This window comes from Lutjanus erythropterus, chromosome 18 (assembly GCF_056507025.1).
Source record: "Lutjanus erythropterus isolate fLutEry1 chromosome 18, fLutEry1.hap2, whole genome shotgun sequence".
Classification (NCBI taxonomy): Eukaryota; Metazoa; Chordata; class Actinopteri; order Lutjaniformes; family Lutjanidae; genus Lutjanus; species Lutjanus erythropterus.
Window position 1 is genome coordinate 29,297,777 of NC_139334.1, and position 19,583 is coordinate 29,317,359.

Here is a 19,583-nt window from a genome sequence, read left to right on the forward strand (position 1 = left end):
AAACTGCTGGTGAAACTAGCTAACACCATGTAGCTCACTGAGGGATGCTACAATATTCAAATGCACATTCCCGGTGATTCCTCTATAAGGTGAATGCTGTATTTGTTCTGTTTACCTCACAATCATTTTGGCAAAGGATAAAATGATTGTTGCTGTGATAACATTGCAGACCACAAAAATCCTCCCACATGATATTACGAACCACCATAATGTTTTGATATCTGTCTACAAACTGATGGAGCTGTCACTGAAACTGTCCTCCTTAATTGTGTTTCATCATCCCACCGGTACCTGATCCAACACGCCCCCACCAACGCAACCCCCTTACATTTTTTAGATGCACGGATATTTGTGGTCTGGACGCCCACTCATGCATTTTTTTCTTGCATGCAACACGTGGAACACCTACTGTAGACGTGGACTTTTACTTACGCAACGCTCTGAATGTTTAGACTTTTAAATATTTAGACCCTAAATTATTCCCCTGCACTTTTGTACATTGTTTAAGGTGGTTTAAATGCAGTTGTGATATATTCTAATGCCTTTGAGTCTTATTCAAAATGTTGTCTGCGGAAGTGATAATGAGGAGAACAGCTACACCTCTGCCTTGAACACTTTATCATGTCACAACTGAGGTGTCGTTGACATCCCTGAATTTTCTCTCTGATTTAATTTAAGCACCATGGCTTAGAAAAACTTTGTACTTAATAGCAGAGATGAGGACTCAAGTCACACATTTGATGACTTTAGACTCAAATTGACAAAATCAAAAAGCTGGGCTTTAACACCAGTGACTCAAGATTTCACTTGGACTTGAGCTTTTTGAAGTGAAAATAATTGATACCTTCACCAAAGCTCAAAGATTAAAGAGTCTGTTATTTTAAGCGTGATACATGAATCAATTAATTTCCCATAAATTCCTAAATCAACTAAAATTAACGCTATTTATAGCCAGCAAGTCAACGCTTAATTCCTTTGTAAATTTACTTTGTTTTGAACCAATCAGACAACATCCAGTTAAGTTGCAGGAGAGAACCATGAAGATTTAATGCTACATTACTGAGCACCATTGGAAAAAAATGATAAAAGATAATTTTGTTGATGTCCAAAACTATGAGTATGAGTGAGTTTCCATCCAAAGCACAGGAGTTCAAGTATCTCGGGATCTCGTTCACGAGTGTGTGATTGATGAGCTGAACTGGAAGAAAACCACTGCTCTTTCTCGTTGAAAGGAGCCTGCCTACGTGGTTTGGGCATCTGATTAGGATTCCTCCTGTTCACGTCCATTTGAAGGTTTTCCAGGGACGTCCTGCTGGACGCAGACCCAGAGCTCACTGGAGTGCAGGTTGAAAATTATGACGGAGGCGCAACAACTTCCAAATTCGTTTGACATTCGAAGTTGCACAAAAAACTGTAAGTCAAGGATATTATTACAATAGTTAGCAAGCTAATGTGTAGCTAACATTAGCTTAACAGCTAAGTAACTTTATGACTTGTTTAGCACTTTAAACTCAAAGTTGAGGACTTGTCTGTCTTGACTTTGGACTTTAGCGCTTGACTTGAGACTTAGTTGTGACTTGCAAAATGACTTGGTCTTACCTCTGCTTAATGTTTAAAGCTATATGTGTAGCATTTCCACATTAAAATGCCTAAAAACACTAGTTGTTTATTACATATTTTATTGAGTTGTTTACTCACATTATCCCAAATGTTTCCCACAATGTTTATACACAGAAATCTGTAAGATATTTAAGCTAACAGTGCATTTCCTGCCAGCTCTTACTAGCTAATTGCTAGTTGCTGTAAATTCCAGGCAGGGTTGCCAGGTATGCGTGACAAACCCAACCCAATGGCAGATCAAAACTAGCCCAAAACCGGCCCAAAGGTGAATAAAACCAGCGGCAGGTGGAGAGCAGACACATCGTATTTATGTGTTTATATGGGTGTGTGTGTGCGTGCCAGGTCTGTGTGTGTATGTGGTGATCTGGAGTCAGTTTAGTAGGATTTGGGTAGAAATAAATTATTTCATTTAAAATATGGATGTGTATTTATAGATGTTAATGTAATTTGCATGCAAAATGGGTTCATCAAACCCACGGACAAAAAAAAATTCATCCCATGGAAACACTTCAAAAGTGGCCGAATTCCATGGGGAAAAAAACGTGGACCTGGTTACCCTGCTTCTGGGAAAACACAGGATATGTCCGATACGTCACAGTGCATTTTTTGTTATTGTTTTAATGTGAAAGAGACCCCTAGTGGCAGAACTTACATATTGTGCTTTTACGTATGTTCAGAAAAGCAGCTCAGGTTTTATAGCTAACATAAACAGCTGCCTTCACTTCTTGATCCAAAGGATTGTCAATATTCTGGGTGATTAGCGCCTTAATAATGCTGCCTACCCTAGTTTCAGTGACATCTCTGGCAACCGAGAAAACCTGTTGAGCACCATGTGATATGAGCACATTGTTCAGCCGCAGCTCAGGTTTCTACACCATCACCGACCACATACAGCTGGACACGAGCTCTGCAGTATTTTTACCCAGCGAACACACACCTGCTTCTGATTCACACACACATGCTGTATCAGTGATCATCACTGGCAGGTCGGTTTGCTCATCCTCCTCCTTTCCCACAGAAACGTCCATAACAGAAAAAGGCTGGATCCACTCACGAGGGGAAAAAAAAAGGCTTTTATGTCAAAGCCTGATCCGTTTTCAGGAATTCATCATTCAATACTTCAAAGATGCAGATGTCGGAATCTTCCAAAAATGTTAGTATTTGGTTGGCAAATGGCAACTCTCATGCTTCAAAGTGGATGTGATTCTCATGTTAGCGGTTCGGGAGGTTGTAGTGCGTGTTTTGGAACAAAGCTTCCCTCCACGCACACTGAAAGTTTTACCAGTATGTCATGAATGGAGCAGATGTGATTGGATACCATTGTCCTTTCCTGTGGACACACCTGTGTCTCAGAGGCCTGTACAACAAAGCAGGTTCAACATACCCAGGAAATCTTTCTTGTTATCTGACTTCACTAACCGCAATCACGCTAAGTGGTCACGTGACGGTGGTTATCAACTCCGTATGTCAGTCCAGGTTTTCTCATTCTAGCCGTGAGCGTGCTCACATAAACGGGGCGGTGCTTTCACCATCCAACCAATCAAAACCAGTTTCAGACCTATCTTTCAGCTGCGACTGTAGTGGTGTTATATGGACTTGGGAGCAAATGAAAAATGAACGTAGGCTTATATTAATATCTTATGAGTAGTGTTGCCATCACTCTGTTGGAGGATGATATTGGTGTGTAAAAAGAACAATGAAATGGTTTTACCGGTCTCCTAGACCCTCAAATGATCTGAGCACTGAGCTCCATGGGATCTTCTTTTCCAAAGGAGTTGATCGGTTGCTAAACGGGGATTTTGTCGTGTTGATCTCTTGAACATCATGTGCTACAGAGCAGGTTAGCTGTGCAGCATAAGTTATTGTGGCAACGAAGTGAACTGCCATTGTAACCCTGAAAAATGAGGGTCAGTCCTAAAGTTACCTCGCTAACCTGAAATTCTGCTTCATAGTACAGGCCTCAGGTTTGCCGCACAACGCTGGTCACAGAAATCTTGACTGCTTCGCACCGTCTTCCTTGACACATGACAATAGAACACTGTAAGTCTAATGGCCCCTGGAAGATGGGAAAATCATCACAACTCACAACACTGAAGTGTTGACAGTTATTAACAACAACATTATTATTATTTTCTTAACAATGTCACTCATTTGAAGTTGTGTTTGTGCCCCCAGGAGCTTTTAAGGCCAGTATTTACTCTTGAAAAAAATATCTGTCTCTTTATTTTCTAAATAGGGGACTGCCCGTTGTTCCAAAAATACAGCCCAAATTGGAGTTGTCCTGTCCACTCTGTGAAGATGTCTGCAACAGATACAGGCAGCTGTGGACTTGAACCCAGGGTGAGTCTGAAGGCCTGGATATACTCCCAAACTGACGTGTACACCGACAGCTGCAGGCCCCATGGGTGCATAGTAGTTCTGACATGGAGGCAGGTGACTGGACAAAGAGAGGCGTTGTCCAGTCAGGCTTCGAGATAACGTCATCTGTTAACGTCAGAGGTGGATTTACAGCTCGCAACAACTTAATACAATACAGTTTTTCGTTTTTGTCTGATATCTTGACTTTAAGATGACTGAAATGTTACACATTTCCAAACCCTTGTTAGTGTAATTAGCACACATTGGCTGGAAGGGTGTCAGTTTGGGAGTATAATCCAGGCTTTAATTTGGCATGTTTACCATGTTACGTGTAACAAAGGGAACAAATAGTTGAATATTCATGATGAACAGCAAAATCCAGTTCAGCTAAAAAAAATCTGAGCTGAAAACTACTTGTTGCTCATAGTATCTTACTGTATTTAGCTGTGAAAATGTCAGGTGACTTTCGTTGTCATGGTAGCCATAATAAACATGTGGTTAATGTTGTAAAACAGTTGCGGTTTGGTTAGGGTTAGGCACCAAAAGGGGGTATATGTTTTGTCATTTAAGTTATGTCTGTAAATTTGGAGCAATGGGCTTTCAGAGCTGTTGGACAACTGGACTTTTGGTCCAGTGGGACATTTTTTGGACTACTGAGGTTTCGAAATAACGGGCTTACGGAACAGTTGCATGGCACCTCTAAATGCTGTTTGCTAACTTTGTCTGTCTGATGTTTGGTGCAAGTTAGGTGGTGTATATTTGTTAATCTGAGCTTTTGCAATGAAAACAGCTGCATGCTTCAAGCCTGACATCTCTGATCTCAGTGACATGCAGACTTAAACTCATAGTCTTTTATTGTTCCATGTGTGAATCCCGTCTAACAGGAAATAGCTGCCAGATCCATGTGGTGAGGAGTGAAAACATTACAAGCCGTGATGGCTGCATACCTCCTCTGATGCTGGGTGCCGCAACAGCTGGAGCCTGAGCGTTAGCATCGAGTGTCATCATCTGTCTTTTTCTTTTTACGTCATTTAATGTGTTGAACTTTGACCACAGAGTTTTCTGAGCTACTTCTTCAGCTACAATAAGCTCTTAAAAAACTGCTGAATCAGCTGGAAAATGAATTTGTCTCAAAACTAAAAAGGGCTGTGTTTTCTCAGCTCATGAAAAGTTTAATTTTTAGAGATACGAGATTCTCACGGGGCAGTGACGCTGCAAACATATGATGATCTTATAGCATATGATACATTTCTGTAGATTAAATTAGCCAATAATATATAAAGTAGTTAAAAGGAGCTCAGCTTTAAACATCTACAGCAGTGAAATAAAGCATAAAGAGAGGCCATGATTGAGTCGGTGTAAATCACAGTCTCACGTAGCTTATTGATTTAAAATGGTTACTTCATGTACCTGGCAAGGTTTCATAAAATAAACACACTGGCACAAAATGCAATAAATGCTATATCTTATTGAAATCAAATTATCATTCTTTGGCCATGCAATATAGTTCTTCAGTAACTTTTAGCAGGATTGTTGCCAAGCAACACAGCAAACACAGCAGAAAGCGTGTGGGTGATTATTAACATTCATCTGGATGTCATCATTGGCCAGAAGCAATGATATTCATCCAGAATCTTCTCCGGTTTCTTTGTAGGGATGATTTACATGCATGCCCTGTCACTGACATGATTTCTCTGACATGTAAGCTAGCTAAACATCTTTAACTCACCATAGATTGTTGGTGCAGTTTTTCCACTTTGGGTGAGATAAACAGCAGCAGCAGGTAACGTTAGCTCAACGTCATTTCTCCGGTGAAGAGACAGGACACACTGAGTTCTCTGCCTGCTCAAACTTAAATCCCTGTAGGCTGTATTTGTTTCTTTCGCTGGCATCTTTGTGGTTTTTTCATTTTGCATTTGTTGGATGACAGCATTGCATACTTCTGACCGTTCTCGCCCCTTTTGGGTGATAATTAAGTCCCTCCAGGAAGCTGCAATCACAATAATTCATGCAAATTCAAACAACCCCTGTGAATTCTGCACGACCTTGCAATTTTGTCCAGTCACTGCAACTTTTCCAAAAACATGACCGATCATCGTAGCTTCTCAGTTCCACCAATCATAGCAGTCCCTTGCATAAATGTCATACATGTTTTTGTATTTCTTTCTTTTTTTTTCTTTTTTTTTCAATTTTGTCACAGGTACTGAAAAAATCATGAGGTTTGTCATTGTTACTGACATTTATCAATGCTTTTTTATACTTTCTGTTTTGTGCTTCCTGTTTTAACTGAGTTTGAACTCCAGAAAGATTTTAGATTCACACACACACACACACACACTGACTTTTTATTTATGTATTTATTTATTATATATAAGCTAGTTTTCATCTGTTTTCATCAGATTTTTAATTAATTATACAAAAACATGAATAAATCACAACTTTTTTTTTCACCTCCTCCAGCAATTTCATTGCAAAAAATGCCCCAAAGCATTGCAACATACATCACTTTTTTTTTTTTTTTTTTTTTTTTTTTCCCAGAAAAGCTACAGTGAAATCAGTAATTTTAGGCCTCAACAATCCCCAAAAACAGCCTGCACAGTCCTGGAGGGACTGATGAAAGGTTCTGGCTGTGGATTTGTTTGACACAGTTATACTAATGTTATACAGTCAGAGGTGTGAGTTTTTAGAGCTTTGAATGTGATTCAGCCAGTAATAATCACCTGTAATTATTTTATAAAATACTGATTTACAAAATACAGTTACTACTTCACTGGAGGACTCGAGTAAATGTGCGTAGTTACTTCCCCTCACTGCTTTCAGTTAAATGTTTTTAGCCATTTGGGAGAATTTCAAAAATGCAAAGCTGAGAGAACAACCCACACACACACACACACACACACACACACACACACACACACACACACACACACACACACACACACATATACACGAATACCAGTCAAAGAAGAGACAGTAAGTGTGTGTTGAGGACATACCATACCTGATTATTCATGCTGTTGAAGCAGTGGCTCGGCTTGAGGTCTGCAGCAGCTGTTCTCTCTGTGTGTTTGTGAGTGTGTCATCATGACAGTTTGAGGTGATCTTAGAGAACTTACCGTATTGAACGTCTGACTTGACTCACACACACAGACTAGACACAACTCATTTCATCATCACGTCTCCTGGAAGGTGAACATTTCATATCAGAGGATACACACACTGTATAATATGACTTAACATGAATAAATATATGTATATTTTATTGGAAACTTTACTCCAATATTTAAGAGTCAGCTGACAGAAAGCATTCATGAGCTGAATCAAACCCTGAGGACAAATAATAAACAGAAACACATTTATTATCATCTGAATGTGGTTAGTTCTTGCATGAAAAAGGCTAGTGAAGCCTAACGTGAGTAAATGAGCCGTACTGTAGCCTCTAATGTTACCTTGGTGTTGTGACCTTTGTACACCAAACAGTAAACCAAGACTGCCGTCCAAGACGCTGCATCACCGCTAATCCCGTCTCACATCACACGTCCCAGAGAGCGGATTAATCCGTTCTGTTTGGATCTGTAACCAGGAAACATGATGGAGCTGATTTACACTGATTCTCCGTGTCTGACAATCATCTTTAAAAAGCTGCTAAACTGAGACGACCACAAAGGAATCAGATACAGTCACACCACATGTAGGACTTTAAGAAAGTCCTGCTGGGGTTTGCAAGTATAAACCAATGACTTATAAAAAAAACAAAACAAATGAAAGGATAATCAGAATTAGATGATTATGCAAAAAATGAACAAGATTTAAATCCCCAAAGGATTGCAAGATTTTCTGTTTGTAAAAAAATCAATTTATTTAGAATTTTGTCATACCTACTACAGAAGTTGCCAAAGTTAGAAATTTTCAAAGTTGAGTAAACTGGCTCACTAAAACTGTGGTTTTTAAAAAATCAGAACTCCTCCAACAAGAAAATTAGGTAAGACAGTCTTTGATTAGTCCCATTTGTACCCCAGTTTTCAGTGGTGCAGCAGCAAAGTGGATAAAAATAGAAAGAAGCATTTATAAAAAAAAATAGTAAACAAGTAAACACAAGACAATACAACAAGGGCGAAATATTAAAAATATGAACAGTTTAAACGAGACGAAATACAAAAATAGGACCAATATATTAAAAATAAACAGACTCAACAGTTGAATTACAACGTTGCACAGAGGGAATATTGATATTGCACGTTATAATAGTAATAATAATGATGATGATAATAATAATAATAACAATAATAATATTCATATTAATATTAATATTATTAATATTAATAATAATAATGATAATAATAATAATAATTAAAGCTGCAAGCAGTGTTGTACAGGCCCTCGCCTTGAATTGTGACGTGCCTCAGACACGGCAGGAAGGAATTCAATGATACTTCCTGTCTCCACTAGGTGACGCTATGACTATGACTCCTGATTGGCATGTAGATGTGTTCAGACCGGGACTTTTATCAAACATGTGAAATCTGGTGCAGATTGAATCATTTAATCCAAAGTTTTAGCAATTTCCTGTTTCATGGCGAGACATCAAAACTCGACGCCACGCCATTTAACACTGACCCAATCTTTTGATAACTTTTGATCACAGATTTGTGTCAATAGCAAACACCTGTTTTGAAGTCAACTGGTTAAATTCTGTGGGAGAAATTTGTTAAAATATAATGCATGGAAATCACCAAAATTGACCATGAAATTGAAAATGGCTGTCATCCTGTTGGGTTCAGGCGATGGGTCCAAGAGACTTTTTTGTGCATATGAGCATGATACATGTTTGTACCGATTTTCATGCTCATCAGTGGAAGGTGCTGCGGGGGCTGCTGTTTGGTGGGACTGGCCAAGCCATTTGCCATATTATTAAAGCTATATTATACGAATATTTTTCACCATCACTAATGCATGTATCATGTTTCATGCGCTGTTGAGCACATTTAATCCCTCAAAAGTGCTACTGGAGAAGGAGAAAAAATAATCGGCTCCTCACACCATTCGGTGCTTGGGCACTAATAATAAACTTTATTTATATATCACTTTTCTTAACAAGGTTTCAAAGTGCTTTACAGAAAATGAACAATAAAAGGAGCCAGAACAAAGAAACAACAAATAAAACGGCACAAATAAGAACAACACCAAGGAACCAAATAAAAGAATTTTAAAATCAATATGAAATAAAACAGGGAGCTCAGAGGAATATGTCCAACGTTAGGATGATAATTCACCTGATTAAAATATTGATATCCCACAATGAAATTAAAATTCACCCGGGTGAAATATTGCACAGTATGACGTGACATTACACCTGAGTGAATACTGATATTTCACAGGTAAATCTGAGAGGATGCAAGATGATTAATGCTGTGAAAAAAAATCTGGTTTCATGCCTTTTTCTTAAGAAGTATTGCACAATTTTACTTTTTAAGGCTCTTGTCAATTTGTCAAATGAAACCCTCTAAGAGGAGAAACACTCTGAACAACTCGTAGGAACATGTAACTTATGACAAGGCGTTGCAAGTAGACACTGATTCACATGAAGGGTTCCCATGCTTTCTAGCTTGGGAACCACTGTTTTAACAAAACACTAGATATTATTATTTCTGTAGTTAGAATTTATCATGGGAAACATGTTTCCTTTGTAAGTAAGCCAGTCATTGCTCAAATAAGCCCTCATTTATTTATCTACTAATTACTTGTTAGTCTTGTCTTAACAAATCTGCATCATGATGCATCAAACTTAAGTGACATAAGCACAGTTTGGTGATCTGCTGTGTGGGAACCAGGTTGTTTTTTTCTTTATTCGGTATTTAGACAACAGTAATTTGATGTTTGCTGTGGTGAATCTGGTGAAAACTTTCTCAAGGAATTCACCAAAACCGCAGAATCACCTGTGTTGCTTTGGCAGAAGACAAAACCTCATCAGTCATGTTTTACTCTTGAGATAAGAGAACAAAGTTTGGTGTCTCCAACGTGTCTCTTTGCATCTACTAATTACTCTGTCTTCACAAATGTCCTTAGACCGGAACATCAACAGCTCAATAACAGAGATGATCCAGTGCGTGGGAGACGTATTCTTCTATTTTATCACGGATTCTCGTTCTTGATCTAATGATTATCCTTTCACAGGCTGGTGGACTGCCAACACAAATCTGAGAAGTCTCATAACTCATGCTCATTACTATTTTGACTGAACTGGGCAGGAGCGTCCAGAGATAAAACATGCAATGAAACTCACTTTTAGTAGGAAGTCAATGCGATAGAAATGGCGTTTGCAAACATGATCCCTCGAACAGGCCTAGAGCATTTGAGAACAATGCCTTTCAAAAAAATTTTTGCACTTGATTTGAAAATGTTGGTCTGAGTCCTGTTTTAAGGAAGCTGCATCACTGTTCATCAGGAGTGGGAATGAACTTCAAACCAGCTACATAACTGATGTTGACATTTTGAGTCATGTTCATTAAATGGTTTTATGGATAATCTTTTACACTAAGTCGGAAAATCCAGTGTTAGCTACGTGGTCATGAATCATGTTAAATCAGCAGAGGTGGGAAGTGACTAAATACAAATGTATTTTTCAGACAACTTTTTAATTTTACTCCTGACATTTAAACATTTAAGACATTTAAATATCTGTACTTTCTACTCCTCACATTTTCAGAACGGGCTTCTTACTTTAGTTTCTGTGCATCTGAGGTGATGGCGATATTGATTATTTAAAAAAGACATAACAAGACAAAAACAACATAAAAGGTGTAACAAGTCAAAAAACACATAACAAGACAGTAAAGATGTAACAAGACAAAAACAACAAGACAAAAAAGGTGTAACAGGACAAAAAAGGTGTAACAGGACAAAAAAGACATAACAAGACTAAAAACAACATGAGATGAAAAAATGGCACAAGACACAAAAAGTTACAAGATTAAAAAAAGTGACATAAAATACGGCTGTTTTTTACTTTCATACAGAGCGTGTACTTTTTCAGTTTTATTTGAGTAAAGAAGTTGAATCAATATTTCTACTTTTATCAGTCTTTTTTTGTCTTAGTTGATGTTAGCTTAGCATTTTCATTAGAGTTAGCTAACACTCGACCACTGGCTCAGCATGGGAACACTCTTAACTATATATATCAAGGAGTTTACACTGCGATGGGATCATCTGAGTGACATTAATGGACCTGTCTGAGCCTGCCTGTTTGGCAGACATGTTCAGTGTGTCAGTTTTCTCCTGCAGATGGATTTGCTTTGAGGAGAGAACAGCTAAGTCATCTGCAAAGTCTAGATCTTGAAGTTGGGAGTCCAGTTAATTCTCCAGGATCTGTCTGGTGTTGTCTTCCTCAACAATCCATGGCAATCGGGAAGAGAACAGGATGCATGGCACCCCACTGCTGCACACCAGACTCTACATGCAGCTTTAGAAACTGACTTTTAACCACAACATCAGCATCTGTGGTATGCTCAATAAGTTAAAGGCATTGAGAATACTGTAAGAAGTTGAATCATTTCAAATAAAAAAAGGTTGCCATGAATTGCAACTATAACAGGAACTAATCATGGCTGTCTTTGCTGTGTTCTGTCATAAGACCAATCTGAAATAATCTGCATGAAATATGTGTATTATTAATGCAAAAAAAATGAAATTAGGCTTCTGATTGCCAAAAGCTCCTCATACTCCAGCAGAGACTCATGGAACAGTACATGATGTTAGCTGCATTTGGACTAACCTGATGGGAAGACAAGTAACCAAAACTCTCAGTTGGCACTTTTCGAATGCGCTGATTGCAGACTGAACCTAAACAAACAAATCCCACTGTGGTTCCGAACAAAGAAAATCGACAGGAAGTGTGAGTTTAAGTGAAAGTCTAGTAGAGAAAACAGTTGTCAGTAGGCCATAAAGAAGTTTGAAAATCCACCACACATGTCCTGTCAGCATCCATAGAACAGAATGTCAACAACCGAAGGACGTGTGGGAGATGCAGCATATTTTGATATTTCTGTTGAGGCTGTATTAATCTGGTGATTACCCTCATGAAAACCTGCCAACACAAACCGCTGCAGCCAATGGACTCCCAACGCTGACTCAAATCAAAAAAACTTGATCTCCCGGCCGCTGATCCTCACTGAAAGAGAAGGACATCTCAGTGTGACAGAGACTTACGAGTGATTAATACTCTGACGTGTGCTCCTTTGTTCCTCTTTTGAACATTACTGTCAGCGAGCTAAACCCTCGTCCTTGCCCAAACACGCCACCCTCGCCGTGCCTACCTGTGCTTGTCTGGGCAAACAGCAGGCGAGCACGTTGAGACCGAGTGTGTTACGGTGATGGGTGAAATACCTTGGCACAGAATAAACATCTTTTACACATAGCCGCAGGGGCCCATGCACTGTTCGAGTGACTCAACAAGAGAACCTGCATGAGTGGGCGATTTGGCTTTTTCTCTCTGTCTTTGATGGAAAGGAGAGGCTACCTGCAGCACGCCCCTATCTGAAGGTTTCACTGGCAACTTCCTGTAAAGATCCTGCAAGAACTGAGACGCCACAGAGGAGAAGAAAAGAAGAGCGCTTTAAATGCTTTGACCTTTCATTTGCCTTTACATACGAGTTCGCTGTATAATGGGTCACATAATCCTATAATTCATTCTCAAGACGTTATCTTTCTAACTGATGAATGGTGCCAAAGAATTCTCCACAAATGTCTATAGCATTTGAGGATGTCCCAGTGAAACCAGTGGCATTTTCCCTCTTTCAAGAGGTGTTCATTGAAAAGTCATGAGATTATCTGATGGTAAAGATAGCTGCACAAAGTCTGCACAAAGGCAAATACAGTGAGATCTCCCATTGACCAATCCTCCCTAAAGGTTCTCTCTCTCCCCGTTTCCTGTCACATCTTCAGCTGTCCTCTCATTAAAGGCATAAGGCATTTTTGTACACTAAATTGAGAATATTTTCAACAATGCCTGACAGCCTTTTCTGATAGGAGTTGCTGGTCTAACGCTGCCACACTTTGGGAGTCTGTTTGTGTTATTGTGCGACTTTGGCAAATCTGAACTGAACTTTTAAACCATAGAAATCACACAATAACACAAACAAACTAATTGATCGAGGCAGCAGCAGACTAGAAAACTAGAGTTTGGTTGGTTTGGAGAGAGGGGTATTTGGTTTCCAATGAGAAATGGCTGTCTGACAGCAAGCTAAAGTGGTGAAAATATTTCAAATGTTGGATCTACAGTTGTGTATCCATCATTGGGACTGCTGTTCTCATTAGGACAGCACAGCCCCCAGTGGACAGATCAGGAATAGCAGTGCATTTTTATTGAAAAATTAGAATTAGTCACTTCTCTGCAATTTTCACATGCTGCAAAGTGGGCCGGAATCAACACTTTGGCGGCCCACTTCCAGCCTGCAGACCTTTTGCTTGACATCCCTGCTGTAGAGGCTTTCACAGATCGCTTTGACTGAAGATACACTTTAGATCTTGGATGCATGTCTTTTTAACAACAAGCACACAGTGGCAAAGTGTAAATAATGTTTTTTTTATTTTAATTTTTTCTCGACATGGATGGAAGTTATCTTACTCTTTAATTTACTAATTGTTCTGTGGTGCAATCTCAGCTCCTTTAGGATTATTATGTCAAACAATTATCTCTTTCTATTGACAGATCTTTTCATACTAAATTAAAAAGAACCACTCATTTCCATACTGAGATGATCACGTTTTCCAGAGACATTTAAAAGTGAGCTCAGATGCGCAGACTTTGAAATGCCAGTAAATCAAATTAATTGTGCCACCTTGGTGTAATTACAGTAAACAAATAAAACCATAATGGAGGCGGTTAGTAGCCTTTATCTCATAACTGTGGTGACAGTGATAGTATTTCCCAATATAAGAAAAGATTCTTTGTAAACCCTGTTTTTTTCGATGGGGCTTCCTCATTTTCCGCTGTGGTTTTACTGAAGAGAAGATGAAGAGATTGTGGAACTGATTTGACAATCAGCCATTTTCCTTAACGAATGCTGCCAATCAGAGAGATTATAAAAGTCTTTTTTGTAGGTCACAACACTCACAAAACAGCGCCCTCTTTCTGTTTGTTTTTTTCTCATTAAACAATCGAGCAGATTTCCCACAAGATACGATCCAAATCTAAAGTGCGGTATAGAGGCCAGAAAGGGTTTTGTTAGTTTAATTATACTTTCACAGTAAGTTTAGTGGTGATATATTGCAGCTGAAAAGCTAAATGTCACACTTTCTGTCCCACCATTGTTTCCGTCTCCTTGTCATTCAGTCCAGAGCAGAAGTTCCCAGAGGAAGAGGATTTTTGTCTGAGGGTAAAGTCAGCCCGTCGTGTGGTTCAGAGGAAAAAGTTCCCACCTTTGTGCTGTTGGGATTCACAGCCCTCGCTCTGCCTTGGCTGCTCTCTAATGGCCTCTTCCACTCTTGTTCTCACATGTTCTCTTTGGTTTGGCTCAGAAAATGAATGGGCACTTCCTTCGACATGCAGCGGAGAGCAGCGTGTCTGCTTTTTCCGGTGGTTTGGTTGGTAATCATCACCTCTCAGTTTCTGAAGATTTGCTAAGCGTTGCGTTTGGAAACCACTTGCTGCATCATTTGTTCAAACTCTCTGTCAGTCTTAAATCTGGTGAGGATGAGGAGCGGGAGCAGAGCCAGAGGGGGAGGAAGCAGGAAGACTCTCTGTGTCACATTGTGACAGAAAGCCTGCATGCTCTGTTATCCATATGAACAAAATGTTTCAGCAACTTGGAGTTTGCGTGTAACGTGTTTGTGCATGCTACATATCTGTGTGTGTGTGTGTGTGTGTGTCTCTGTGTGTGTGTGTCAACAGCAAAAGTGTGCAAATGTTGGTGTAGAAGTTGTTCTTCTGTCATCCAGACTATTAAACAGTAGCTCTGCTTGGAAAGACCCTAAATGACTCTGTGTGTGTGTGTGTGTGTGTGTGTGTGTGTGTGTCATGGACTGTACTGTGCTGATCTCTGCGTGGACCTAACAAGTCAAAGTAAAAAAGACATACTGGAAAGTGAGCATATTGTTGTGAAGCGGGGACACATTTGAAAGTTAGTCCATGTTGGCACATCAGGACGTTTTGGAAAGTTACAACATGTTGGACATGTTGGACAATCAGGATATGTTGGAAAGTGAGCATGTTTTTTGAAAAGGGACGTTTTGGAAAGTTGGACGAATAGGACATCTTGAAAAGTGAGCATACTTTTGATAAGTTAAGACAGAGAGTGACATTTTGTAAAGTAGGACATGTTTGAAAGTGAGCATCATTTTGGAAAGTGGGGACATGTTGGGAAGTTAGGACATGTTGGAACATTAAAGCATTCTAGAAGTTCAGCATGTTTTTGGAAGGTGGGGACATTTTTAAAAGCGTTTGGAACTTTAGGACGTTAGAAAGTGAGCAAATTCTTTAAAAGTGGGGACATTTTGGAAAGTGAGCACGTATTTAGGAAGTGGGAACGTTTTGGAAAGTTGGGACATGTCTCAGCATCTCTGAGTCTCATGTTTGTGCATGCTACATATCTGTGTGTGTGTGTGTGTGTGTGTGTGTGTGTGTGTGTGTGTGTGTGTGTGTGTGTGTGTGTGTGTGTGTCAGCAGCAAAAGTGAGAAAAAGTTGGTGTAGAAGTTGTTCTTCTGTCATCCAGATTATTATACAGTAGCAGTAACAGTAGGCCCTAAATGACTGTGTGTGTGTGTGTGTGTGTGTGTGTGTGTGTGTGTGTGTGTGTGTGTGTGTGTGTGTGTGTTCAATGGTTGTACTCCAGTTTTTGTGTGGACATACTTAAAATGAAAGTAAAAAAGAAAGTAAACATTTTGGGGAACTGGGGTAATTTTGGAAAGTTATGATGCTTTGGGACAGTAGACATGTTGGAACATTAGGATATGTTGGAATGTGAGCAAATTTTTGGGAAGTGAGGACAATTTAGACAGTCAGGACATGTTGGAATTCGGGATATGTTGGACAGGGAGTGTGGACATTTTCCACAAAGTAGAAATCTTTTAAAGTGAGAGTATTTTTGAAAAGTGGGGACATGTTGGAACATTAAGACATTTTGGGAAAGTGGGCATCTTTTATAAAGTTGGCACTTGTTCGAAAGTGAACAGATTTGGGGGAAGTAGGGACATTTTTGAAAGTTATGGCATGTTGGAAGGGGACGTACTTTTGAAAAGTTGGAACATGTTGGAAAGTTATGGCGTGTTAGAAAGTGGACATATTTGGGGGAAGTAGGGACAATTTGGGGGAAAAGTAATGGCACATTTGGGACACGAGTGCAATTTGGGAAAGTGCAGACATTTGTGGAAAGTTAGGATATTAAGTTTTGCATCCGTTAGTGTAAACAGTGCAGGAATGCATTAAACATTTTCTGTATAGAGGTGCTGTGTGTGCACAGAGTAATCTCAAGGTGAAGTGGACAAACTCATACAAACACAGTCATGATAACAGTGTGTGTTTAGTGACCCATACATGAACGCTAAACTCAGACCATAACTCTTGTTATGTGTAACTCATCATCAGGCGCTGTGACCTTGGCAGGTTGTCACCTTGCTAACTGTATCACAACATATTGAATCGTAGCCTCTGTATCGTGATACGTATCACCAGATTCTAGCTGAGCAAGCACAAGTATCAGAGGTATGTGTGGTTCTATAAAAATCAACAGAGGGCAGCATTTCTCAGTCACATTTTAACAACCATTTGAAATTAGACAGACCTTGTTGACTGATGACTGAGTGATGCATATTTGGAATTAAAATGTTGACTTTGAAGTGTGTGGTTTTTCAAATGGGGCGCATCTTTTGGCACAACGCCCCCACCACTCTTAAGATAGCAAATTAGAGTGCAGATGACACAGAAATGACTAGCAGGAGTTAATTTATGATCGAGCTACAGTCTGGAATGGTGAGGGAATTGCTCTGTGATGCAGGTTAGCTCGGCGGTAGCACCGAACTTCACTTTTAGACAGATAGGTGGGGAGCCTTGGTGTGGCGCTGAAATTCCAATAAGCGGTTAGATTTTATTTCAAAACAAAGTAATTAGTATTTGATCAGGATTCCTGTCATGCCTTGCAAATAAACTGTGGGGTAGTGAAATTCTTTAAAAAACTGTTTACCCTTTGTAAGATGCTTTTTAATAGCCTGCCAAGAAAACAGCAGCTCCAGACTGTCTGACGGAGGAGACTGAAGACACCGACGTTCCCATCACACACGCTTCATGTATACAGAGCGCAACACATGTCTGCACCGAGCTGCATCGGTGCCTCACATGCAGACACAAACACACATGTGCTCACACCTCACTGTCATTAGAGCACGCACTCACACTCACACACACCCTTTCCTCCCTCTCATTATCAATGCTCTCTGGCACCAAACTCCACGTTAGAGAAGACCAAAGCAAAACACCTTCATTACTATCTGAGGCTAATGCAATAACTACCACATACGTCCCCTTTGTCTCTGTCCCGACCTCAGCACCGTCTGACTCCACCCCACAAGTTATCATCACAGCTACACTTTTATACGGTATTTTTGGTGATTTATAGTAGCCATTCCTATTTAACATTTTACTTTGCAACATCAGCAGATTATTTTGCAACACTAGTCACCATTTCACCAAATCATCACAATCTAATTATTTGCAGGAGAAAGCACAAACAGAAAAGTACAGTCTGTAAATCCACACAACAGTCAGACCATATTATTGTCTCCACCCTGCCAGGAAAATTATTTAGATTTAAGTAGTGCACTTATAGGCTCATGTAGTTGAGTTTCAGTTTAGGGAATGAGCGTCCCATTTCCTCTCCAAACAAGAAAATTACACACAAAGTGATATTTTGCAATTCTGTATTTTGGTTGTAACTTTCCATCTTCACCCTGCAGCAGTGGAAGCATCAGGGGCGCTGATGTCCACACTGTTTACATTTCGCCATGCATTATGTTTACTAGCGAGATTGTGGTATATTTTTAATTTGGGAAAGTCTGCCAAACTCTTGTGAGATTTCTACGCACAATCTTCATTGTGCACGTTGTGCACACGTTAAAATGATCAGTCTTGCAAGATCTTTTGTGGGTCTGGGGTTCCCTTAAAGACTTGACCATCACCCTCGCCCTCCTCTGCTTGTGTTTCCGCCGTACATCTATGGCCGCTTCCAGCTATGTCGTCACATACAGCTGTTATTTCATTGGTTGGGCTTTGAGAGTTCAGCAGCAAATGAGATCAATGGTCAAATAATTTGAGCTTCGAGCAAAGCGGTCAGGGGCAAATCTGAGTGGTTAGTTGGGCACCACTGTCCTCTTCATAGGGAAACCGACCATTGTCAACCCATTCACCGCTGACCGGCGATATCTTCGCCCACTCCCGTCCTCTTGAGTCTCAGCTGGGAGATGTGTGCAAGCAGCGAGTTCACTGTTTGCTGCTACACCCAGTAAACAAAATAAACTGACAAAGTTTGAAGAAATTCCCTCGAGGTTTTCTTGAGATGGGATCACCCAAAAACATAATGCCTGTGGCTGCGGGCGTCACAGATGTTCAGTCCTGAATGTGCACAAAAAATGAGTCTGATTGGTCCAGTAGTGTATGAGTTTAGCTGCAGACAAGCTGCAGGTCTGCACACAAACACACAAGCAAGAGCTGCGACAAGAGGGACTGTGATCCTCTCACCATAAAGAGTGGTGCAACAGACTCCTTCTGCTGCCATTCAAACTTGTTGTTGCTTGCTGTTGTTGAGATGCAATCTCTCCACATTTACTAGATTTATTTTGATCTTTCTTTCATATCACACAATCATCAGCAGAGTTTGCACGTTTGTCATGGAACAGTAGTTGTTCAGATTCTCTCTGGACCATCGTGGCTGAAAAGCTGAGGCTCAAAGTTTCTTCTTGAATGAATGTTCAATCTCAGCTTTTGAACTGTGATTTCAATCTCTGATCATCAATACCACACAGCTCCAAAGTCCTGTCATACTTTCAGATTAACTTCTGTCCTATTAGATTTACATTCCGATCCTCTTTTTGAAGATCTTTTTGCAACACTGATCCCTGTTCCTGGAGTTTTCTGTCCATGAGATAAATGAGAAAAATAAAATTTGAGCATCAAACCTGATCACATTATTATTATTATTATTATTATTTCTCTTGCTTAATTTGAAATAAAGACAGAATTTTCAGACGTTTTAGTGTTTTCATAAGACTGTAGAACATATTTGGGTGAAGCTTGTGAGACAGAGACTTAAAAGGCTGGCAGGACTTAAGCTTTGTATTAGTAACAGGTTGTTCCATTAATGCATTTAAGGTGTCCACTATGAAAAGGGTCCGTGGATGGACTGATTAATCAGATTTCCTTGAACAAGTCCTTATTTGACGAAATATATTTAAAAAAACTTAAAATCATAATACCTGACAAGTTGTCCATGTAATTCAAGAGGTGAAAAAAGGTTTTAAGATTTCACGAGATTACACATTCTTCAGAAGAAATCAATTCCAGCTAACAGGACACATCCACCGAAGCAACAACTGAAACTTGTTGCTGCTTGTCAACTGT